The 18,418-nt window shown below is 54.4% G+C and overlaps 2 long non-coding RNA genes across 2 annotated transcripts; one reads left to right on the forward strand and one right to left on the reverse strand.

Annotated features, from left to right (window-relative positions):
• Positions 1-4,987: 4,987 nt before the first annotated feature.
• Positions 4,988-15,384, forward strand: LOC309613038. The gene is made up of 5 exons (XR_014235485.1): positions 4,988-6,299; positions 6,639-6,792; positions 7,157-8,110; positions 8,727-10,235; positions 10,572-15,384. It is a non-coding gene; the product is annotated as an uncharacterized lncRNA (long non-coding RNA).
• Positions 15,385-15,483: 99 nt separating this feature from the next.
• LOC309613039 lies at positions 15,484-17,993 on the reverse strand. The gene is made up of 2 exons (XR_014235486.1): positions 17,931-17,993; positions 15,484-16,179 (listed from the first exon to the last, which is right to left on the reverse strand). It is a non-coding gene; the product is annotated as an uncharacterized lncRNA (long non-coding RNA).
• Positions 17,994-18,418: the final 425 nt, after the last annotated feature.

Raw genomic sequence — 18,418 nt, forward strand, 5'->3', positions numbered from 1 at the left:
GCTGTGCCGGGCAGATGGCTGGACGGCCAGGCAGTGGCCGGCCGCCCAGAAGGGAAGTCTGCAGGTGGCCGCCTCCCTGCACCCTGCCCACCAGGTGACACAGCAGACAGTGTCCCTCCCTCCCTCTCCCTGGACTCTCCCCTCCTAAGGAGACATCCCGGCGACCACTGCCCCGGCCACCTTTGTCCCCTCTCCTGCCCAGGGTTCCTGCGGCCAGGGTCCCCCAGGCCAGGGGCAGCTCCTCCCTCGGAGTCTCGGGAGCGGAGCGGGAGACCGGGAAGGGTTAACACGCTTTGTTATCTCTCCTTTGAATCCTCAGATGGGCCAGCGGCTCACGTTGTTCGGATCTGGTAGAGAGAAAGCGTTAACTATTATCTGCTTCTAGCTGACCATCTGCTGTTGCAGAAAATTCAAAACCCTGGAGATCTACTTATATCCACATCGTAAACGAGAAAAGATGTTTTAATTAAGGGAAATCAGGTTAACTTAGCTCTAATTTACAAGCCGCCTGCCTAATGAATTGTCTGGGCTGCTCTCTCTTTGTAGAGAGTAAATCTGAGGATCCTTTCCCTCCGCAGTTCAGACACTAATTAACTAACCAAGAATTTTAGTAGCACACCCGCCTGTCGCCTAATAGTTTTACCTAAAGCCAGCCCGGTCATTGCTTGTACAAATTGCCAATTAAATGTGATTGATATAATGAAATTGGATTGTATTTTTCACTTACCTCCTTCCGTCCCCCCTCATCCCGCATCATCCTACCCCTCTGTCGAGGGTGGCGGGCACATGCGTGTGTACACACGCACCCCCCTCGCCACCAAGTTGAACAGAACCGGCCCCCAGCTCGGGCCATCGGGCCGCAAGCGGCGCCGGCGCCGGGACGGAGCAAGTCCCTGTTAAGCCAACATTTCTATTAGTTGAAGTTAACAGGCGTAATCTTGTTTCCAGATATTTATCCACGTACCAAGGGCTGTAGTTACATGTTTGAAGTTACGGGGGAAAAGTGAAAGATCTAAGCAGTCATTCTAAAAATACATTAACAGTTTCCAAAATCTATATCGCTGCTTAATTAAATATGTTATCCTGTTTATAGGATCTGGGGCTAATTATTTAGAGTCATTTAATCTACTCAATTTGCACGTTAATTAAACAGCATCGGGTTGCTGAGCCGGCCGCGGCCGGGCGGGAAGCAGCGCCGCCTGGCGGGCGCGGCTCGCACCCGCGGACCGGTCCTCGCGCTGGTTCGGCGAGCCGGGCCGGGGACGCTGACAGTGCGGCGGCCCCGGGGCTGCGCTGTCCCCGCGAAGCGTTCCCAGGCCGTCCTGCAGGAAACTGAGGGTGGCCGGCCGGCCGCCCAGGACCTGCTCTGCGGCTGTTTATGAGGAGGGGATTCCTCCCGCCCTCCGTCCCTCCATCCCTCCGTCCTCCCCGGGCGCAGGGGCGCAGGGGCGGCGCCGGCCGGGCCTGGTTAACCGCAGAATGATGGAGCCGCGCCCACCCCGCGCTCGCCGCCTAATTGTTCCCGCCGCCCGTCCCCATCTGTCCCTCTCCGCCCTTGTGTGTTTTGGCCTTTGTCTCGCTGCCCTGCGCTGACACCCTCTTTCAAAGCCCACTTCTGTCGCCCTTCACCGATCGCTTCTGCCCCATTAACCCATCGGCACGAGGCTCCGGCAACAAAGGGCCGGAGTCGGGCGGACGCGCGCGCGCAGCCCCATTGTCCGCCGCTGACCCCACGGCCCGCAGCCTGGCCCGGCCGGCCCGACGGGGCGGGGACGGGGCTGGCCTTGCAGATAAACAGAGGAGGCGTCCTGCCGGGGCCGAGCTCCGCCCTCAGTAAACGGGGACGGCCATGGGGACGGGGACCAGGACGGCCGCCTTGGCAGGGCCGGCGAGCAGCTGCCGCCGCGGGAACGGCGCCCCCGCCCGCCCGCCGGGCAGCTAATCCGCCGCAGGCCCCTTTGTCCCTCGCTGGACGTGAAGCTGGCAGAGAGAACGGCTGGGGAGAGAGGCAGGCCCGCCTCGTGGCCTGGTAAACAAAGACCAAGAACTGTGGCTAAGCGGGGTTGCAGGTTGACCGGATTCCCGGTCCTGCCCCGGGAAGGAGAGCTGGCCCCCCAGAGCGGGCAGGGGCACTTGGGCTCCTCCGGGGGTGCAGCTGCAGCACCCGCCACTACCTAGGCCTTCCCCGCACAGCGGGGCCCGGGCCCGGGGGCCTGAGGCCGCGCCGAATGATCACTCCCTCCCACCTGGCCTTCAGGGGTGCTGCACCTGGAAACGCTGCAGAGGTTTCCACTCGCTGCGCCCTAGAGATGAGGGGCGTTAGCTGGAACCTACAGGCAGCTTCTGGGAGGGCGCTGGCATGTGCCACTGGTGTCTTTGCAGCTGTGGTCCCTCTTCACTCTTCTGGAAGCACTCTGTCTGGCCCAGGGCTCCTTATTCTGACCAGTGAGGCACGAGGGAGGTGGATCATGGCCCAGGGGCATCCAGAAGGTCACCTTTCTCCACAGTGGGTATTGGGGTGCCAGCAGGAGGTGGGTGGGCCCAGGCGGTGCTGAGATGCATGAGGACGCTGATAAACAGTCTGGTCTTGGCATCAGGCTCCTGGAGACCCCCGCTTTTTTCACCTGGAACCTGCTTGCTTTCATGTGCTATCCCACAAACGCCGCTCTGGGAGCTCAGCAGTGGCCCTTTGCAAGGCCGTCTGCAAGACACCGAATGTCTCCCCTGGAGACGTCGTATGTCAAGGCTAGGTGAAAGGGGTTCCAGTTTCTAAGTCTGCCTAGACTACCTTCTTGTTTTTAAAATTCATTTAACATTTAAAATAAAGAGATTGCAAGAGAAACAAGAAAGGGCACAGTAAGATCGCCCTAGGTCGCCATGACACCTCTGGCAGGAACTCGCCTCTCCCTGCCCACGCCCCAGCCCTGGTGCCCGTGAACCAAAGGTCTGATTCTGGGCAGCTCTGCTCTTTTCTGCTGCTGACCTAGTGACAGGGAAACCACGACTCCTTTCAGAGGGTCTGGTGGTTGTCAAGAGTCCAGAAGGAAGGGGCCTCCTTGTCTCCTTCCGTTTCTTTGCCTGGAGCCCAAGTCACGCTCCAGTTTTGCTCCTACAGGGATTTTACACGTCAGCTTTACAATGTAGCGGAAGCCCAGGCCCTCTCTCTGCTTCAGGCGCAGCTTGGAATACTGACCCAAGGTTGGTCCTGGAGGGCTTCGCACGCGACAATTTGTGCAAGTGTTTAGGCAAAAGCAAAGGCTGACGCTGACAGAGTTCAGTGCGGCCGGCAGGACCGGCAGAGCCGCTTCCCGGGCGTTTGCCGCTCTGGCCAGGGACTCGAGGTCCAGGAGCTGGAGTCAGGCCAGCATCGAGAGGCGAGGGTAACTGTTAAATAGCAGCTTTATTGAGATGTCACTGCCACACCAGCAAATGCACCCTTTTAGAGTGTACAGTGCCCTATTTTTAATGCATTCACAGAGCCACGCGGCCATTGCCACTAATTCCAGCACATTGCCATCGCCCCCAAAATAAACCCGCACCCATTAGCAATCATTCCCCATCCTCCGCCCCTCCCCCCCCCCAGCCCCTGGCAACCACTAATCCACTTTCCGTCTCTATGGATTAGACAAGGATAATTTTGCAAAAAGAAATTCTACCAGTCTGGGAAGGAGTGTATAAATGAGGAATGTGAGGGTCAGGCCTGAAAACTCTCTCTCTGTGGATCAACAAGGCACTTGTCCCCACCCAGGACATCTGTTTTAAACATCAGCATTTTTTTTTTTTTTCAGTTTACAGATATGTTCTTTTTAAAAAAATTATGTTGAAGTCTAGTTGATTTACAATGTTGTGTTCGTTTCTGCTGTACGGCAAAGTGATTCAGTTGCACACACACGTATATACATATATTCTTTTCCATTATGGTTTATCACAGGTTATTGAATATAGTTCCCTGTGCTCTACAGTAGGACCTTGTGTTTGTCCATCCTATATATACTAGTTTGCATCTGCTGACCCCAAACTCCCAATCCTTTCCTCCCCCACGCCCTCTCCTTTGGTAACCACAAGTCTGTTCTCTATGTCTGTGAGTTAATAGATATGTTCTTAAAATCACCTCTGGCCCCCTCTCTTTTCTGTCTGCTCCTGTGAGTGCCAGGTGGCTCCAGCGTGGTGGAGACCACACCTTTCCCTCGGGTCAGTGACATGCTAACACTGGGGCTGGCTGGGCACCCAGAGTGGCCTCGGGGAGGGTCCTCACAGCCGTCCCTAACTCCTTCCTCCCCAGCCTTGAGGTCAATGTGACATTCAACGGCCATGGTGCTTTGTCAACTATGATTTCAATTTTAATGCACTTAAGAGGTTATTCAGTTCAGAAACTGCCATTCTGTTTTCCCTAAGCAAAAAATTATTTTTGAATTTAGCCCATTTTTAGCACCAAATCTTGCCATCATCCCATTCTTTACAAGCCTAAACTCCTAGCAATCACAGCATCGGGTTTCTAATGAGCATTTTCTTGATCTACAGCAGAAATGAGCAGTTATCTGCTAATAACCCGAGTCTGAAATTAAAAGGGCTGAGAAAATAAACCAAATTGCCAAGATCAGCTCTTGTTAAATAAAGGCATTGTGAAAAGACGTAGCACAACATTCTCATGTATCGGATCGACGACACGATGGCTCCTAATTTGAGGTTGTAATTATTTAATACCACTTAGTAGCTGCAGAGCACTCGCCCTACGAACGTTTAATGGACATTTGTTAATTAATTCTCAGCAGAGCCCGTCCAGCTACTCTGTACAAGAGAAACTGAGGCAGGCGTTGGAGGTGACAGAACGGAAGTTCCACACAAGAGCACAGATGCGGGCGGCCCCCTCCCTCCTCCCACCCGCTCCTGACGACTCAGGGCCGCCCCCCCCCACCCTCCCGTCCCACCCCCCCACCCGTCTGAGCTCATTCCTGCCCAGTGATTTATGGCAGTGGCGGGTGACAGGGGGAAGTCTAAATGGCTCTGAAGAAATTCATAAACAAAGGCAGAGTTAAAGGAATTATGTTCCTGCTGCCTTTGACTTAGCTATAGAGTCAGATGTCAGCTTTACTCCACCCACCAGGAGAAAAAACGAGAACAGCTGACAGTCGGAATTAACTACAGTTAAAGGCTACAGAAACCGTGAGTTCCGGAGCTGCCAGAGTGGAAATCTGGGGAGAGGCGGCAGGTTCATGAGAAGGAACCACACACCCGCCAGAGTCACTGGCACAAGCCGGGACTCACCCGTATCCTCGCGGATGGCAGCTGAGATGGCAGAGAGACGCCCAAGTTTAAACTTAAGTCACCGCGGGCTTCCTTGTCCTGCCTTCCCATCCGGCCACCGGGGGTGTCCCCAGGCCCCCTCGGGAGCGCGGGAGATTGCTCTCTGCGGCTTCCCGTTGTCCTCATTGCAAGAAAGCTGTCCTTCCAGAGGCACAAGCAGCGGCAAGCGAGGAGAGAGCCTGGGAGACCCCGGGGAGAGGACTGCGGTCCCCAAAGCCGGTGGGGCTGTAGGGCCCCCGCCCCGGGATCACTCCCAGACCCCTCGTTACCGTCCCTGGCTCGGGAACGACTGTCACACGCTCCCCTGCCCCGAGCAGGCCGCTCTGGAGACAGGAGGCCAGGCCCTGTTCCCTCTACCCTGACTGGTCTGATTCGAGGATGTAGGACCTGTCTGATTCTTGGACCTACAAGGAGTAGGACGAGTGCGAGCTGCAGGGCTGTGGGAACCAGCCACCCCCCTTCTCTGACCAGTCAGATGGGCCCAAGGGTCCAGGGGTCAGGGGCCCAGTGTGTCCCACGCGGCGGCTTAACTGTGCCCGCTCTCAAGGTGGCCTTCATCACTGAAGTGCCCTCCTTTGCTTTCATCAACGCGATGGAATAAAAGCGCGGGCAGGACGGTGGCTGCGGGGAGGGCCCCAGCCGCCCCCGAGCTGCAGGGGTGTTTCACGGTCATTTGCCCGCAGTTTCCCCCGAAGTCACTGAGAATGACCTTGTGGCCAGGGAGTATGTGTGTGATGGGTGACGAACGACAGACCTCAAGACAGAGGAGATTCAACGCCCAGATTCAACATCCAGAACTGCCCAGACACAGAGAAGAGACCGGAAGCCCAGCGGGCGCCAGCCGGAAGGGGCGGGGCTGCCGACCGAGGCCCCGGGACGCCCGTGGCCGAGGCCCGGCGTGTGGGACGCGGCCTGAGCCGTCGGCCCCAGGCCTCGCTCCAGGCTGTGACCTGGCACAGCTGCCCTGCTCGCCGGCCGAGGCCACCAGGACCCAGGTGCGCAGGTGGGGCTCGGTGCTCGGGGCCGGGGGGAGAGGGCACGCCTGGGACTCGGGGGGCAGAAAGCTGGGGCCAGAAGGAGCCAAGTGGGCTGCAGGCCCCGGAGGGGCTGGGGCAGGCCCGGGGGGCGGCCCGGCTCGGGCTGGGGGCCGTCAGGAAGCAGGGCTCGTTCTGTAACCGGGTGTCTTAGAGAAGCTCAGTGACTCTCCAGACCCAGGAGCCGCTGGATGGGTCATTTCAGCCGGGAGAGGAGGTCCGGTCCGCTGTGCCTTGCACCGTGGTGCCGTTTTTGTCTGTCTTAGGCGCGAAGACGTGTTTCCCCTCATTTCTTCCCAGAGAGTGACTTTGGCGCTGCTGCTCTGAGAAGCGGTTGACGCCCAACAGGACAGCACGGGGGCTTCTGGGGGGGGCTGGCCCTGGATGTCGAGGTGGCTTGTCTTTACCCCCCGGAGAAGAAAGCCCTCTGGACTCAGTGTCTCCCAAATTTCAGGTGTGCAGGTCTTGCCGTATCCTCCTATCCACATGCCATGATTTACTTTCTATTTCTCTTTAAATCTACTTGAAACAGAATTGCCTTTTTTTTTTTTTTTTGGCCGCACGGCAAGGCCTGCGGGATCTCAGTTCCCCGACCAGGGATTGAACCCCAGCCCACGGCAGTGAGAGTGCTGAATCCCAACCCCCGGACGGCCAGGGGATTCCCCAGAATCGCCCTTTGACTCAGTCCCGTCCTCAACCCAATCTATGAAATCCTAAGTTCAGCGTGCCCGTTGCTTTCTCTCATACGTGTTTTGAGATAAGTGATGGTTATTAAACTAAAAAGTGCTTGTTTGTGCGCCCCCGTGGTCATCTCGCAGGCCACCAGGAGCTCGCTGTCCTCCGTTTTGGAAAGTCCTGGACCAGATGACCTAACGACAGATCGTGCAGAAGTCAGACCATCTTCCTGTATGAGGCAGCGAGGGCCCCGGGGACGGAGGCTGCACAGGAGCCCGCGGCGTCCCGTCTACCGTCTGAGCGACGCTGCAGCAGCGTGTCCTCCTCTCTGAGCCCCACGTGCCCAGCTCCGCTACAGGGTGAGCTGGCCGTGAGGACCAAGTGAGTTTAGACCGGGAGAGAGTTGGGAAAAGTATTGTTATTGTTCTAAAGGAAGGTAAAGGCGGTTGCAGCTCGAGCTGAGTATTGGGTTTCTCTGGGGATTCAAGATTTCTTGAGTCTGAAAACAGCGGAGGGGTTGATGATTCTTGAGGACATGGTGCTCAGTGAAATAAGCCAGATGCAGAAGGACAGACACTGTGTGATCCCACTTCTACGAGGTCCCTGGGGGAGTCAGGTTCACAGAGACAGGAAGTAGGGGGTGGGGGCCGGGGGCCTGGGGAGGAGACTCAGTGTTTAACGGGGGCAGAGCCTCAGTTTGGGAAGATGAAAGAGTTCTGGAGATGACGGTGGTGATGGCTGTACAACAGTGTGAATGTACTTGATGCCCCTGAACTGCACACTTTAAAATGATTAAAATGGTAAATTTTATGCTGTGTATGTTTTACTACAATAAAGGAAAAAAGAGTACAGGGGAGAGAGGAACATGTTGGTGATGGGTACTTGGGGAATCCATGCTGTTAAGTCTCTCTGCTTTTGTTCATGGTTGAAATTTTCCATAATTTTTTAAAGATTTCTCAAGTTTTCCCCCAGGAGAGCTGTCCCCCAGGAACGGGGTCTCAGAGCTCATGCAGGTGCGGCCTCCCTGGAGGGTCCACGTCCTGAGGGAAAGTCCACTGAGGCATTTTTGTGCCTTCCTCCATGCCTTTCCTCCTAAGGTGCTTATTTCTAAAGCAGCCTTTTTTTTTCCGTGGCCGGGTCTTGGCCCCCACTCTGGGGGGACAGTAAAGGTGGCCCAGGAAGGGCCCACAACTCCCATTTAAGCAAGTGCCAGCGCCTGGGGATGGCGGAGGACAGCCCTGCTCACCCTCCGGTGGCCACGGGTGCTGGGAGGCACGGCAGGCGGGCGGGGAGGGCCGGGGACCCCTCCCTCTGGAGGCCTCAGTTTACTGCCTCTAGCCCCTCGTGGGCCTTGCAGGTCGCACTTTGCCTAGCCCTGCCCTGTGTGCCCACCACTTTGTGGCAATGTTCCGATTGGTTTAGATTCCGGCTCTGGCATTTAGTGAAGAAAGCTGACTCAGTTACAGCCAACTAAAAGGACTTCCCCGGCGGTCCAGTGGTTGGGGCTCCACGCTTCCACTGCAGGGGGCACGGGTTGGATTCCTGGTCGGGCAACTAAGATCCCGCCTGCCCTGCAGCGCTGTCAAAAGAAAGAAAAAAAAAACACCTAAAGAAAACGTTTTCCTCTTCCCTGTGACTTTCGTTTCCATGCTTCCCTCACCTTTTAAAATTTTCTACCTGACCCAAAACATTCCCATTTGATTTTCCCCCCAGAGGCCTGGCCAGCAGAGATGTTCTGAACTGGGCAGATGTTACTGGAACCCCTGGGCTCTGACACACACTTCTTTAAAAGGATTTCCCCACGAAGCTGCCTTTCAGGTGAACCCCCATCACGCCTGCAGTCTCTCTACCCACCTTGAGGACCAGGCTGATGTGAGGCCCTGGGAGAGGCCCCCGGGAGAGACACGGTGGTCTTCCGGTCCTGGAAAATGAAGCCTGTTTTTGTTTCCCCTGAGATCAGTGGTGTCCTCCATCCTTAAGCTCCTGTCACAGTATCGGAAAGAAAAACCAATCCGACAAACAACATTTACTACTAGGAAACCACCCAGACTCGGGCCTCTGCTTTCCGTGTGCTCACAGCCGAGTGTCTGGGTTTTCCTAAAAACCTCCCCCTGCCTAGTTTCTCTGTGCATATATCACTGCATTTTGGACACTTGGCTCTCAAAATTGTCTCCAAGCCTCTTTGGCATTGGATAAAAATGTCTGCATAATTAAAAATAAGCCACCAAACAAGGAGCATTCGTTAAATATTCGAGAACATTTCCAATGCACAGTGTGAAACGAGAGGTGCACTCTGAGGGCACCCCTCTCTGCTCCGTCTTCAGGAGCTGAGCAGAGGCTGCGTCCCGTTATTTGAGCTTTGTGGTCCCTAGCCACCGCTGTTTTATTAATTTTTTTATCTATAATTCTAAACTACTATTGCATTTATTAGAACAATAGGGAAGCTTATTGAGGTGGTATTTTTATTAAAATTTCTATTAACTTTTGCTATCAGTACAGTTGTAGATTAATTAATTTTTACTACTTTTCTAAAGCAAAAAATATTAGAGCTGATCCCAAGTTACTTCAAATGTGAAACAAGCCAAATCAGGAAAAGAGCAGCTCAGCGCGAGGGATCTCACTGGTTTAGAGTAGGAAGAAGTTTACGGTCGACGGGGAGTTTGCAAAGCGGATGTCTTCACCTGGGGGTGGTTCAGGCCGAGTTCTGCTTTGTTGTGTCCGTGTTGATTCTCACAGAGAGACACATACAGATTTACTCTTTTAGTTTAGTGGGGGGGTTTTGTTTCGTTTTGTTTTGTTTTTGGAGCGGGTGCACACTTCTATGAAGTATTTTTTTTTTAGGTGAAATTCACATAATATGAAACTCACCATCATAAAGTGGACATCGTTAGTACAGTCACAATACTGTGCAATACCACCGCCTCTACTCAAAGGTCTCTCCTCATCCCCAAGGAAACCCCGGACCCATTAGCGGTCACTTTCTGATTCCGCCTCTCCCAGCCCCTGGCCTCCACTAATCTTTGTCTCTGTGGAGTTGCCTATTCTGGAAGGTTCACATAAATGGAATCATACACCACGGGGCCTGTGTTTCTGGCTTCTTTCACTGAGCATTGTGTTTTCCGGGTTCATCCAGGTTGCAGCCTGTGCCAGGGCTTCGTTCCTTTTTATGGCCAAGTTATCGTCCAGTGTGTGTACAGCACGCCTGTTTAGCCATCACCTGTCGTGGACACTTGTTTCCACTTTTTTATTTATTTATTTATTTATTTATTTATTTATTTATTTATTTATTTATTTATTTATTTATGACTGTGTTGGGTCTTCGTTTCTGTGCGAGGGCTTTCTCCAGTTGCGGCAAGTGGGGACCACTCCTCATCGCGGTGCGCGGGCCTCTCACCATCGCGGCCTCTCTCGTTGCGGAGCACAGGCTCCAGACACGCAGGCTCAGTAGTTGTGGCTCACGGGCCCAGTTGCTCCGTGGCATGTGGGATCTTCCCAGACCAGGGCTCGAACCCGCGTCCCCTGCATTGGCAGGCAGATTCTCAACCACTGCGCCACCAGGGAAGCCCCTGTTTCCACTTTTTGACCGCCATGCTTGGAGCTGCTGTGAACGCGTGTGTGTTTGAGGCCTTGTTTTCAGCTCTTCGGGGTGCAGACCTCGTGGAGCCGCTGGTCACGCGATCACTCTGTGTTTTCTACCCTCTTGCTTTTGCTAGTGCATTTCCCTCCTCCCCGTCCCAGTTGGGCAGCTGCAGAGTGACACACAGGGTGGTGATGGTGACGGGAGTCACCTGCCCTGGCGGGGACTGCTCCCCGAGGGGCTGCGGGGGACGGAGACGGGAGGGTCCTCTGCGGCTCTTCGTGTGGCTCCGTATTTCCTGAGATGCCCGTGCGTGGGTCCCAGGATGGGCGTCAGGCCCCCTCGGTGTTTTCTGGCAGAGAATGGATACCACTGGCAGCCACATCCATTTCTTCCCCCCTAAACTTGCTTCATTTTAAAATGAAATATGTTAAAATCTTCCAACACTACAGCCAGCAGTACCCGACCAAGGGGACAGGCGAGGGGGGCGCGCCAGCCTATCCTGAGCCCCCTGCCGCATCCGGCTCTGCGCTGGGCCCTGCTTTCACTCCGCTCCGTACCCTGGAAAGATGGGTTTGGCCGTCCCTCTTTTTCACAAATAGAGATTAGGTGACATGCCCAGAGCTAGCTAGGGTGGAAGAGCCAGACGTGCCTGTCCTCCAGACCTGTTACCCTGAGAGGGAGACGGTCAGGCACAGACCCCCAGAGGAAGGAAGGAGGACCCTCTCCGCAAGCTCCCCCCTCGGAGGGAGGCAGGTGCTCCGTGAACCAGAGCAGATCCAAGGTGGCTTTCACTTTCCATGTCATCCTGGCCCGGGGAACTCCGACGGAGTGGGCACTGCCACGGCAGCCCTGACTTTGCAGAAGTGGCTGTTGGTTAGGGCAGCGTGGCCAGCCGGTGGCTTCTTGACTTACCTCTCCGTGACTGCGGCGTGGACCACCAGTGTACCCAGCAGCGGCGCACCCCTCCAGCGAATGTTCACAGACGGCAAGGTGTGAACCAGCTGAGCGAGCGCCGAGGTCGGTGTTGGACATCCCAGGCTGATGCCCGGCCACAGCCGACAGGCAGCACGGGAGCCGCGGCCTGGAGGTGGGAGAGGAGGGGGACGGCAGGAAGGCGCTGGCTGCGGACGCCTGTCCTCCGCGCCCCAGCCCAGCAGAGCAGCTCCGGGTGGGACGTGCAGCCGCCGGTCAACGGCAGGCCTCGCGCACAAGGCACACCTGGTGCCCAGGTGTTTGGGCTTCTCTCTGGCGGCCAGCCAGCCACAAGGACTCTCTCTCCCCGTCCCCTGACCTCCCCACCCTCAGCATTACCCCAGGAACACTCTGGGGTTGCTGCGTTTGGAGAACGAAGCCCAGGGCACAAACTGACTTCCATCTGCAAACTGAGGCTTGGTTCTCAGCCCTCGACCCGCCCTCCGCTGGCTGTCCTCTGCTCGGGCCGGGATCTTCAGGACGAAGGGCCAGGAGCCTTGGAGCTGATGCTCCCAGTGCTTTGAAAGCCAGCGTGTTGCCTAATTAGACCATCTGGATATGGGAGGTGTCCAGACTCATGGAAATCCAAGCCCAGTGGCAGGTGGAGACTTCCTTGGGAGCACTGGGTCGGGGGCCTTCTTCCAGCTTTGGGTGTGTCCCCAGGCTCCGGGACAGAAGCTTCCCTCCAGGCCGCAGACCAGGATGTGCAGGAGGGCCCTGCAGGCTGGTGAGGCAGCGGGAAGCCGTGGCCGCCCCGTGGCCCCTCCACCTGCCCTTCTGCGTAGAGGGGAGCTTGGGGTTTAGGAAGGGCGTTCACACGCTGCACTTGAAGTTTCTTCTCTCTGGAGAGGGTCATCCTGGAGAACTGATTGCCGGGAACAGACTGGAGCCCGAGGGTGGCGAGGCCCGCCTTCCTGCAGGAGGTGGGTGGACACTGGTGCCCACTAGGGAGCTGGGGCGATGACTTGTCTGTCAAAGCGCGGAAGCGTTAGTACACTTATCAAAGTAAGTGCTGGCTCATATGCGTGGGACCAAAAATAAATGAGGCCAGGCCTGAATGAGATCAGGCTGGCTGCCAAAGGAAAATACAGGACGCCTATGAGAAAGTCTATAAACGTGACCCTGTTTGTTTTATGAGGTTCTTGGGGGAAACGTTTTTAGTTGAATTCTGGTTCCTGATGTTTCTTTCTTTCTTTTTTTTTTTTTTAAATATCTACTTGGTTGTGTATTTCTTTTTAAAATTTTATTTATTTATTTATTTATTTGGCTGCGTTGGGTCTTCATTGCTGCATGTGGGCTTTCTCTAGTTGTGGCGAGCGGGAGCTACTCTTCGTTGTGGTGCACGGGCTTCTCATTGTGGTAGCTTCTCTTGTTGCGGAACATGGGCTCTAGGCGCACGGGCTTCAGTAGTTGTGGCTTGCGGGCTTCAGTAGTTGTGCTTGTGGGCTCTAGAGCGCAGGCTCAGTAGTTGTGGCGCACGGGCTTAGTTGCTCCGCGGCATGTGGGATCTTCCCGGACCGGAGCTCGAACCCATGTCCCCTGCATTGGCAGGCAGATTCTTAACCACTGCACCACCAGGGAAGTTCCCCTGATGTTTCTTAAATCTAAGTCAAATCGCCAAACGCTTACTGCAACTCTGTGATGAGTGAGGTGGTGTTCTGGAAGCAATAAAGGAATAAAGGGAACTAGGAATAAAAATGAGCTTCCAGTGATTTCTGTGCATGGAGCCCAAGTGGAGACAGGGAGGGTAGGTGGAGGGCAGAGGGACTAGGAGGCTGATGATAGGATAATATGGAAAAGGTGACAGGATGGAGGCCACCAAGGGGACCCAACACCCACCTAACAGGTGTCCCAGGAAAGGACAGAGAAGTGGCGCAGAGGCCACGTGCAGAGGTAATGCCTGGGGATTTCACAGAAGTGATTAAAGAAATAGCCTTTTGGATTCAGAAGACTAAGTCCCAAGCAGGATACATAAAAAGAAATCCATATCTAAATGCTCTGCCGTGAAAAATCACAGGTTACCAAAGACAGAGAGACAATCTTGCAGTGGGGTCAGCAAGAAACATGGGTTCCCTGCAGACAAGTGACGGTGACGGCAGACTTCTCAACTGCAAAATAGAGTCAAAGATACAATGGAATGATGTCTTCAAAATGCTGGTAGAACGTGGACGTCAACACAGGACTGTTCACTCCTTGCTAAACCATCTTAAGGTGAAATAACGACATACAGACACATTCAAACAGACCCTGGCTGAAAGAACTACTAAGGAAATAAGGAAAATCCAGGAGGAAGAATGACGTGCAAGAGGCATTAGCGAAATTTCTTTAAAAAGTTAAACATAAATAAACCTCAATAAACCACATTGACTTCACAACATGTAATAATAAAAAGGGCTTATTGGCGGGTTTAAAAACAAGATGAAAACAAATTCTGGGTGACAGTAACATGTAGCACAGACGCTCATTGCAGGGGAAGCAGTCTCAGGTTCTGGCTCAGTCTAGAGGAGGGTAAAGATTCTGATTAATTTTAGACTTTGTTAATGCAAGCCTGCATGTTAAAAATGGAGTACTCCTAAAAGACTAAAGAATAATTTTATAGTAGTGATATCCAGTCTCATTTTAAATAAATTTATTTAAGCTAAAAATTAATTTGGTTTAGAGAAACATAAGCCAGTTATAGTTGATAGCAGGACAGGTGATCTGAGGGTGTGGCCACAGCAGTGCAGGTGGGATGGGAAGGCCTGAAATGTGGGAAACGCTGCTGCAGGTGGTACATGACAGAGCTTGATTTTCATCGGAGAAAGACATGGAAAATATTCTCGTTCAGGTGTTTGGGACTTTTTTTTTCTGTTCAAGCCTTGAACCCTAGGTCCACTAATGCTCTGAATACCCGTAATTCTCTTCCAGATATTCAAGTGATACTGAAATCTGTGGGCATATTTAAAACAAAGTGACTGTCTAGCGTCCTGGAGACCAGCTTGTTTCCTTAAATCAAAGCGCACAGCTGAGTGCTTCTGCCTCTGTGCTGTTCTCTTATCGATGCCACAGATCATCTTTTCAAGTGAGCACAGACCACAAGGGACGGAACCCAGGGGCTCCCACCCAGCCCAGCTGAGGCTGACAATACCTAGGAATTTATAACAATGCTCGTTACTTTTGAGCTTGCAGAAATTAACACTGAGCTTGTCACACAGCCCAGCAAGACACCCTGCTCCCTGCCTGCCAGCAGCTTTCATCTTTCTGGTGAATCAGAGATAGGAGGGAACTTCGTGGTCTTCTGACTCGTCCAGCCAAGGGTGTCTCTCTCTCTCTCTCTTACACACGCACACACACACGCACACAGCCCGGTGGCTGCCAAGTTGGGAGTGAAACACGCACGCGTTGTCCCAGGACCGTTGGTCCAGCTGTCCCCGGCCACGAAGGCTGGCGTCTGAAGTAGAAACAGCAGAGGCCCACTCTGGGTGTGAATTCCACCCTCCCCTCAGCCTCTGGCCGGCCTGATGCCATTTACTTCACTTTTACATTTATTATTTGGGAGTTCAGAGCAAATTACTTGACAAGTCTAAACGTTAAAGTGAATTAGGCTAACGTTCAGTCAGCCTAAATCGTTATCAAAACTTCATCCACTGCTCTCTTCCCTCCATCCTGTGCCGTCAGAAGGAGGCGATACGCATCGCTAGAATCGGAGTTTGGCAGCGTCTTCTGTGCATCTGCTCTTTGCCGCTATAACTTACTCACATTTCATGGTCCCCCCACCCGCGTAAGCCTGAAGAATATGCCTTCAAACCTTGGAGAGAATTAATTGCTGCCCCTTTAGGTTAAATAGACTGCTCCTTTCTGTTGTGTAACCCCTTCTGCACAAGTATGTCTAATTTAAATTTTCGCATATTAATTAACTACGTTCAGGGGCTTCTCAAGTCGACTTCCAGTAAACGAAGACCATTTTACTTCGACAAGGGCATGGTGTAAACCCTGTCCCTGCTGTGCCACAGATTCGAGTTAACCAAGTTCAGTTCTTTTCTCATTAGGGCAAAGGGTAAGAAAAGTAGGGACCCTCCGTTCTAACTGTATTTTACATGATGCCACCGTTTTGGGGAGAAGGAGGGCAGAATTTGTTAGCTTCTGGCCCCAGAGCCCGCTTACCAGCCATGCCTGTACACGTGGCTTGATGGTGGCAATGGAGGTGGCAGCAGTGGCAAGTCAGTTGCCAAGAGAACACATGTGGAGTCCCCATGCCACGTTGCGTGGCCGCCTCCAGTGACAAACAGGGCTGGAGACGCCATCGCGGACGGCCTCCCGTGTGTGGCTCTGGCAGCAGTAAAGACACACCCACCCGACAGGGCGGTCCACGGTCCGCGGCAGTTCCCAGACAAGAGATGGCAAATGTGGTCTCTGCCAGTAGCAGCTGCAAATCTTCTGCTTCGTCTTTGCACAGAAGCGCTTCTGTTTTTTGTCGGCTGATGTTAAAAACCGGCCTTAAAAAGCAACAACACAGACTGACTCCGGAGAGTGGGCGCCTCCCTGGGCAGGGAGCCTGGCAGATCGCAGCCCTCGGGGACAAGCCACTCTGCAGCTCTGCTTTAATTGCTTCCACGTGCCATATGCACGGGTGCACTGTGGAAACAACAACCCCAAACAACAGGAGGTTAGACTGGGCTTCTTTCGGGGGATTCCAGGGCAAGTGGGAAAACTGCCAGCCGGACACACGCCCGCCCGGGCTGCCGGCCAAGGAGGAGCCGGGGGTGGGCGGGCCCGGCTCCCCCGCCTGCACCCTCCCCCAGGACAGGAGGGGACGCGGGGGTCGTCTCCTGGTGGGAGACAGCAAGGGACCAGAATTTGGGGCAGGGGAGCTGCTTCTGAGAACTTCGAGGCAGGCAGTTTTGGTAGGTGAGGAATTTAGAAGAAAATAAGCCCCTTGACCCGCACTTCACTTTAAAAATATGACTTTCCTTTGTAAAAAATCAACACATTATTTGAGTCTACGCACTGAAGTATCCAGTCTGTGTTTCGGCTTCGGTGGCAGATGTCCTGCGTATGATGCCTAAGAAACTGCTGTTCCTCCATAAATATTTATGGGGGACCATAATCCTCCACATTACAAGGATTTCTGTACTCATTTTACCACCCTAGTCGTGCTGGAGTTGGGCTTGGAGGTCGTCTTACCAACATGCGTGTTTCTCACACTCAGGAAGCCCCTCCCAGAGTGAGGAACAAGGGGGCTGCCAGGGCTGCAGGAAAAGTGCCGACGCCTCCGGCCACTGGGCGGCCAGTGACCACGGCTGTGTCGGCCGGGTGCCCGGTTCAGGCCACCGGGCAGCCTTTCTCTGTTGCTGAGATCTCTATAAGAAAGTTTGGGATTTCTGGCTCCATCCAAACGGGCCGCAGATCTGACTGTAGGAAGAATCCAACTGTTCGCTGTGTAGTCTCGCCGCGTGGGGAAAAGAATCTCAGTGTGCGCTGGGATTTTAGCTGTTTTAAAGCCCTCCGTGTCTCTGCTCCTCTTTGCAAGATGTGAGGGCTTCCCTGTGTTTTTCACCAAGGATTTGAGAATAGCTCATTTAATAGTTCATTTAACAGGTTCCTATTGGCTCGAGGATTAGGACCACATTTCTCATCACATGGAACTTACATTTTAGGAAAGGAGAATATCCGACAGTACGAAGTGTGAAGAAAATTAAAGTAGGGTGTTCTGAGTTGGAAAGGAGAAGGTGGCGAGTGCAGCCTCGGTGGAGGTGACCTTAAATCTGACGTGTGCACGAAGGGGGCGGTGTCCAGTCGGGGTCCTGGAGGCTCAGCGCCCCCGGGAGGAGATGGTAGAGGTAGACAGAGGGGAGAGGGACCAGCCGAGGGTGTGAAGGCTCTTTGTAAGCTTCAGTGTGTCCCCCTCACCCCGGGCTTTTGCACTCCCCCGACCCCCGCCGGCGCACACGCACACTCACGCACACTGTCCCCTTCCTGGGTTCTCCAGCCCAGGAGGGGTAGCCTCAGGACAGGGTGGGTCCGGGAGTGACAACCGCAGTGTGGTGACACGACAGCCATGCGTGCGAGGGGTGCGGGGTGGCCAGCAGGGAGGGCAGTTTCCCTCCGGGCGACAGGAACTTGGGGTTGGCTGAGCCCTGACCCCTGGGTGGGATTCTGGCTCCATCGCTTCCTGGACTGGACTCCTGGGGCCCAGCGCTCAGCACCTTGGCCGGCAGATCACACTGACGGGGCTCGAGGAGGCTGGATAGGGTGAGGGTTTGGAGCTTGGGAGAGACAGTTAGTGGATGTTTAATAAAAGGAAGGAATTGTTATTACACATGTGTCAACAATTCCCCAATCAGACAGATTCTTCCCAAAATGTATTTAACGTAAAGACCGCGTACCCAGGCTGGATTCCGAAGCCCGGGGGTCAGGGTGCCCTGATCCCGCATCCGCAGGGCTGGCGAAAAGTGCGGGGAGCCCGGCCGTGCAGGGAGCTGCGTCCGAGAACTCGGTCCAGGAAGTCCTGGTCTCACCACGTTCCATGCATTTTCAAAACCCAGATCAGGGAAACCGACGACTCGATCAAAGATTTCCAGATGATCTCTTCTACCTCCAATCCGGTTCCTGGAAGCAATTCCCAAAGTACGTGGGCAACCCATCACAGTGTGATTTGTAAATGTGAAAATCTGTGCTGCCCGCAGTCGGCAAAGCCGCCCTTGGTAGAGGCAGCCTGCGTGCAGGCAGAGCGCGCTGCCCAGGCCAACGGCTAGCGAAGAGCGCCACCCCACGGCCCCAGCTCTGAAGCACGTGGCCCAGCTCTGCAGCGCCGGAGCCGGAGCGCCGTGTCGTCTGGGCAGACGGTGGCCCCCGGGGCACGAGCCAACTCTCT

This window comes from Balaenoptera borealis (genome assembly GCF_965194805.1).
Source record: "Balaenoptera borealis genome assembly, chromosome: 16".
Lineage (NCBI taxonomy): Eukaryota > Metazoa > Chordata > Mammalia > Artiodactyla > Balaenopteridae > Balaenoptera > Balaenoptera borealis.